This window comes from Neofelis nebulosa, chromosome 9 (genome assembly GCF_028018385.1).
Source record: "Neofelis nebulosa isolate mNeoNeb1 chromosome 9, mNeoNeb1.pri, whole genome shotgun sequence".
Classification (NCBI taxonomy): domain Eukaryota; kingdom Metazoa; phylum Chordata; class Mammalia; order Carnivora; family Felidae; genus Neofelis; species Neofelis nebulosa.
Window position 1 is genome coordinate 73,642,925 of NC_080790.1, and position 7,187 is coordinate 73,650,111.

Genomic DNA, 7,187 nt, shown 5'->3' on the forward strand with positions numbered 1-7,187 from the left:
TGTGAGGAGCAATTGATTATATACCTTCAAACTGGGAAGGGGTTAGAGATAGCTTAAGTCTCTAAGGAAGTTTGGAAACAAGGTTTCCAGGAGGGGGGGGGGGGGGCGGCTAGCTGTTGTAAGGAGGTCATTTATTACTGTCTAGTAGTAAAACCTTAGTAATGAGACACTTCAGAGGTGTATCAGTGGGCCACATGCTTGGAGGATGATTGCTAACATATATCTTGGGGGGTAGAGATAAAAGAAGTTTCCAACGGAATATTTATATGTTAAAGGAGACCTACAGGATCCTGGAGGTCGGAATAATGTGAAGCTAAGATTGCTTTTTGCCCTTAGCAAATATTAACATGGAGGCAGTTGAGTTCCTAGAGGAAGGTCATTCTGCCTGTCTCAAGGACTTGTCAATGGGCTAGAAGTTGTAAGGAAATTTAATTTTTTCTTTTGTCTTTGTTCTCCACGTCAAAAAGATGATAGGGTGTGACTGAAGTTCCCATTCTCCAAAGCCAAAAAAGAAATAGGAAGACTGACACTTCTTTGGCCTTAATCCCAAATTGTGAATAAGTAACTAAAATCCAGAATCCTGGAAACCAATCCCAATCAGCAACAGCTGTGCTTTGGTAAAAACCTTTATAGGACCAGCTCTCTGCTTTATTCAGGAAGGCTGTGCTCTACCACAAGTTCTCCTTTGCTAGACAAAAAGTAAAACCAACATTGTTTCAAATATATTTGAGAGGTGCTTTCTTCCCTCTGTGGGTATAATATGTGACACTCCCAGAGATTCTGGGGCAACACCCTGAAATCAATATTAATGCAGTAAAACCTGTTCAATTCACAGTAAGTGGGATAATTATAGACCATCAATAGCCTCAAGTAAACTCAGGTCAAAATTTGCTACCACTTGAGTTTGCCACAAAACTTGGTTTTCAGAGATACTTACATTTCAGAGTTGTAGACAAGGGATTGTTGACCTGTATTATATCTCCACACTATGGCTGTAAAGACTGAGGTACACATGGTGCAAGTAAGGTGCCTAAAATCAAACAGCTAGAAGTGATGGAGTAGGGATTTTAATCCTGGAGAGATGTTTCTGGGGTCTTGTGTTGTTATTATTATTTTTTCAGTGTTTATTGTTTATTTCTTTTTGAGAGACAGAGAGCAAGTGCATGCACGCACTAGGAGAAGAGGGGCAGAGAGAGAGAGAGGGAGACAGAGGATCCCAAGAGGGCTCTGTACTCAAAGCAGAGAGCCCAATATGGGACTCCAACTCACAAACTGTGAGATCATGACCTGAGCCAAAGGACGCTTAACCAACTGAGCCACACAGGAGCCCCTGGCGTCTTGTATTATTAACAGAAATGTTATACTGCCTTCAATTTAACATAATTTCATTTCACTTAATCCTCACAACAAACTTGGATTAGATTGAATTGTATGAAATTGCCAATACTGAATTCTTTTTAGGAATGAACCAGTTATGGGACTGAGGTTAAGTGCCTTTGCTTTTAGATAGATCAAGAGCTAGGCTCCATCTCAGCCTACCAGCCTGGTAACTGAGTAATTTTACTTCATTGAACTTGTTTCTTCATTGTTATTGAGAACAATCCTAACTTGGGGCCAAATTTTGGAGGCTACAGTCAGATGTCTCCCACATCTAACTTTTCATTAAGAGTCTAAAAAGTAAGAAGTCACACCACACATCTTAGAATTCTCAAACACACAATTTTTTCGTAGGTGAGATCACCCAACCATCTCCAGAAAGCACATGTTTGTAATTATAAATGAAGAACACCCAAATAAGAGCAGACAGAACAAGCTACTTAATCAGTGCTTGCTACAGCAAGAGACTCAGCTACCATCACGGGCAGAGATTCAAGGGCAAGCTAAGGAGTAGGAAAGCTCCACAGTGAGCAAAGGGAAGGCTTCAGATGTGCTCTGATTAGAAGTAGTTGGCCTGGGGAAACTAGACATGGGCTAACTAGAAGTAGAGCATCCTTTGTGGTTGATTTGGGAAGGATATTTAGCCTTCTCTGATTGGTCCTGAGTTGGAAGAGGGAACAACAACAACAACAACAAAATAGAGAACCTGACCAGTCATTCACCAAGTCCTGACAGTTCTGGGCCAATTGCTGCAGAAATCTTTGGTTGCTGCAGAGGTTGTGGTTTGGCTTCAATCTACAGCAACTAGCTCAAGAAGTCAACCATATCTGCAGCAACCAGTCCAGGGAGCCAAACAGCATCCCTGATAGCCTTTGAATCTCTACAACATGCAAATGGCGGTGGCTGTGACTCCCTTGCTGTAGCAAACTGAATAAATAGCCTTTGCTCCTTCTCATTTGGGTGGTCCTAACTATTTCCACATGTCTGACAAGAGTCTTCCAGGCCAAGGGAACAGCTCCTCAGTGAAGAGCAAACACCCAGAGGTTGGGTGTAGCGAGGAGGACTGAACTGCGAGAGAAGAATAAGCTGGGAGGAGCAGCAGGACAGGAGGTCAAGGAAGAAAGGCTAGGGTGGATTATCTGTGCCCTTATGGGACTTTTGACATTGACTCAGAGTGAGCTGGGGAATCATTGCAGATTTTGAGCAGAAAAGTGACCTGATGTGACACAGATTGCAATGTTGATAATAGAGTGCAGTGTAAAAAACAGTAACCTAACTCAGCTCTCTTGTTCTTGACAGAAGAAAGTATGGAAATAGGGAGAGTGCAGTCTGCATAAAGTCTAGGGAAAAAAAAGAGCCAGAAGAGCAAGAGAAATTAGTGGTATTTATATCTGAAAGTCTGGATGTATTTACTCATGTGTTACTCATCAGTGGGGGAGGGTGAAATATCCCCCAAAACTTCATCATGTGTGCTCTGCACCTGTGCTCCCTAAGCTCATGCAACATCTCCTCCAACTGAATTCTTGCTTTGTGCCAGGCTACTGATGTTGGCACAAGGGATACAGTCATGGGCCAGAAGGGCATGTCCAGAGGAGGTAGAGACTACTGAGAAAACAAGCCCGGTCCCAGTGTTCCTATCACTTTTGATAGGGATTAGGCTACCACCATGGTTCCCAAACTGGGCAGCAAGGCATCCCAGAGAATATGAGAAAATTCATAGGGGCACCAGGGGTATTTTAAATTTTCAAGGGAAACTCAGCAACATCTGTTGGACACCAAGCAAAACTACTACAGGTAGTTTACAGTTTCAATATTAAATCATGTTACATTGCTTTTGACAATATTATTGGGGAGGAAAAACAACATTTTCTCTACCCTCTTAGGTTCACTTCTTGGAAGTCTGTGAATTTAACTGACAAAATGCAGATTAGCAAGAGAAAAGAGACGAAATATTTTTGCATGCAGTGCAAATACATGTGGGAGTACTCAGTGATAAGTAACTCACAGAAGTGGTTAGAATTTCGGGCTTATATGTCTAGTTTAGTGGGGGTAGGAGAGAGGAGGAAGAAAAGGCTTCTATAAGGAAGAACAAATCAGGGTTTTTTTGGGGGGTTTTTTTTGTTTTTTTTTTTTAGAAAAGACAAATTGAGGGTGCCTGGCTGGGTCAGTCAGTAGAACATGTGACTCTTGACCTCAGGGTTGTAAGCTCGAGCCCCACATTGGATGTAGAGACTACTTAAAAATAAAATCTTAAAAAAAAAAAAAAAAAGGAAAGAGACCCCTGGGTGGCTCATTCGGTTAAACATCCTATTCTTGACCTTGGCTCAGGTCATGGTCTCACAGTTCATGGGATAGAGCCCCCAGTTGGACTCTGCACTGGAAGCTCACAGCCTGCTTGGAGTTCTCTCTCTCCTCTCTCTCTGCCCCTCCCTCACTCTCACACACTCTCTCTCTTTCAAAAAAAAAAAAAAAAAAAAAGGAAAGACAAATGGGTTTTTACAAAAACAAACAGAAGATGAGAAAGTTTGTGATAATTGTTTATGCAGGTATGAGTGTTCGTTTTCATGGCCAGGAAACTCCCCAGGAGAAGAGATTTATGACAGCTTCATTTCTCAGAACTTGCTGCTTTTAGTCAGATAAAGGAAACTCCAAGAAGACTTCTTTCGGCATCTGTTACATCTCAAATGTCTTCAGCTTAAAACATTTAAGCTGACACCTGGATGGCTCAGTTGGTTGAGCAACCAGCTTTTTATTTTGGCTTGGGTCTTGATCTCACAGTTTGTGAGTTGGAGCCCCGTGTTGGGCTCTGGGCTAACAGCATGAAGCCTGCTTGGGATTCTCTGTCTCTCTGCCTCTCCCCTGCTCTCTTGCAAAATAAATAAATAAACTTAAAATATTTATACAAATTCTTGGGTTTTGAATGGATCCCCACACATCATATCTTTGTGAAACTGAGTTTTTGGTGTTTTCTGTGCTAAAAAGCAACTACCATGTGTTATAAAGAGAAGCAACAGGCCCAAAATGGCATTACTTGGGCCAGGACAAGTCACCAAACAAGGGCTTATTACCTAACCTAATTGCAGTTTCAACCTTCTTCAGAAATTAAGTTTCAACCTATCAATAAAGAATTTTCTTATTTTGTTAAGTATTATTTTTATTTAAATAATCTCTACACCCAGCTGGGGCTCAAACTCATGACCCTGAGACCAGGAGTCACACACTCCTCAGACAGGGCCAGCCAGGTGCCTCAGAGTTTTCTAATAAGCATCAATGAGGTAATCTGTCACATGGGCCCTCTCCATCCCCTCCCCAACCCCGCACCCCAAAGAAATAAGAGATAATCTGCACAATAAGACCCACTGCCCTTCCCCCTAAGGAAAGGAGGTCTTGCCTGAAGCAATCCTTTCTTTTGCTTGTAGCTTTCTTGTCCCACCCTCCTTTCTACAAACACCTTCCCTTCTGTACAGTTCCTCAGAGCACCCCTCACCCTGCCAGACCAGGTGCTGCCCATTTCAGGAATCATTTAATAAAGCCAATTAGATCTTCAAATTTATTTGGTTGAATTTTTTTTTTTAATTTTTAAAAATTTTATTTTATTTTTCAGTAAACTCTACGTGCTCAACGTGGGGCTTGAACTCACAACCTGAGATCAAGAATCACGTGCTTTACCAGCCAAGCCAGTCAGGTGTCCCTGAACTTTGTTTTTTTTAACACATGAGAAAAATGAATGTAGAGTAAGGGTGATGGTGTCCAAATCTGATCCCAAAGTTGGAAAAGTGTGCAGTGCCCAACTAGCACACATTCCATTACTAGGTGCAGGTTATTTAAGAATGAAACACAATTTTTTTCTTTTAATATAGATGTTTATATATATATATATAATATATATTATATATTATATATATATAATATATATATTTTATATAATATATATATTATATATATATAATATATATATTTTTTAGTCTACCCTCTTAGGTTTATTTATTTATTTTTTAAATATATTATTTATTTTCAAATAGCGATGGCATTGTTAGGACCTAAATGTTTATTAAGGTGTATGTACATAAAACTTAATACACAGAATTGTTAAGTATTTCTTTTGGACTGGGGGGGTGGGGGGTGGAGAGGGTTGGTGAAGAAAGTACTGAGATACTAAGAGCACCAGAGGTTTAGGACCTAGTGGTTCAGGGCTCTGTACTCAAACTCTGCACTCAAGCTCTGTACTTAAACTTGATGTTTCAAATTCCAACTAACCCACTTACTAACTGCATGACTTTGTTGGGCAAGACATTTAATCTCTCTCTGTGCCTTAGTTTCTTCACCTATTAAATGGGAATGATGATAAGAGGACCTACTTCGTGGGGTGTGATAAGGATGGAGTAATAAGACACTGTAAGGCCCTCAACCCAGTGCCTGCCACACCATAAGCACCAGAGAAATGAGACAATCATATACAGAAAGCTCTTAGGATTTTCCAGAAGAATGCGATGCTCTGTGTGCTCTCTGCCTATCCAAGGAGCAGGCTGACTCAACAATTCTTGCCTTTGTCTTGGGCTTTAGGAGATAAAGTCAAGTCCTAGCCCAATCACCCCATGGTCACCAGAAACTTGCCTATAGTCTGAAAAAGTCAGGGTTTTTTGGTCAGTGGCAAGGAAGGAGAGTCCATAGCACAACAGGAACCACGAGGCATCTCATCCAACAAAGAAGAACCTACAGTTGTTATGGGGGAGGGTGGAGGTTAGAAATGTACCTGAGGGGTGCCTGAGTGGCTCAGTCAGTTAAGCGTCCGACTTCGGCTCAGGTCATGATCTCACGGTTTATGAGTTCAAGCCCCACGTCGGGCTCTGGGCTGACAGCTCAGAGCCTGGAACCTGCTTCAGATTCTGTGTCTCCCTCTGTCTGCCCTTCCGTTGCTTGCACTCTGTCTCTCGCATTGTCTCAAAAAATAAATAAACATTTAAAAAAAATTTTAAGATTAAAGAAGTGTACCTGAACCCATGTTTGGATGGGTTCAAAGCAAAGTCGAAATCTAGACTGCAAAATGGACCCAAGGCCGCATTTCCTTGGAAACTACTAAATTCAGATAGATATAGAATGGTGTGCCCCCAAATCCTTTATCTAATGCTGTCCACCTGGGTTGTAAATTGAAGTTGCTTCTCTGTGTCAGAGTGCATCAAATACTCCAGGCAAGAGTGGGATGTTTCATTCCTGCTGATACAATTTCAAAGAGCAAAGTTTCTGCTGGTCTCTGCATGTAGAGATTGGAGATCTCTCGACAAGTATAAGTAAGCACCAGTCTTCATGGCCCTGTACAGCTAGGGCTTAGGCTTGACAGAAAGTGTTTCTTCTTTAACTTTGTAGCTGGCTTTGTCTTTGCTGTCCCTGCCCCATGAATGGCAGGGCACATTTTTAACTTCTCATTCCTTGCTAATATTTACTTTCTCAGTCCCCAGAAATAAGGAGGGCAGGGACTTTGTGGCAGCCAGATAGAAGGAGACAGGAGCTGTAGCCTGCCTTTCAGGCAGGAAGGGGACAGAAGTCAAAGGCACCTCTGTGCTGCTCAAAGTACCCAAGGTGTGCTAGAGGCACTGAGGCACTGAGCCTAGGCTCTGTTGCTCAATGCCTCCACCACAGGGAGAGAGAGCTGCAGCCTCGGTGTGTTTCCCCTTCACCCCCCACCCCCCCACCGCCCCTAGCATGCTTCTCAGACCAGGAACAGCAGCGGGAGGAGGGCTGGTTCAGGTCTTTCCCTGGCTGCCAGAGCCATCTGGGTGGACAGGTTTTCTAATAACTAGAGAGGCCCTTTC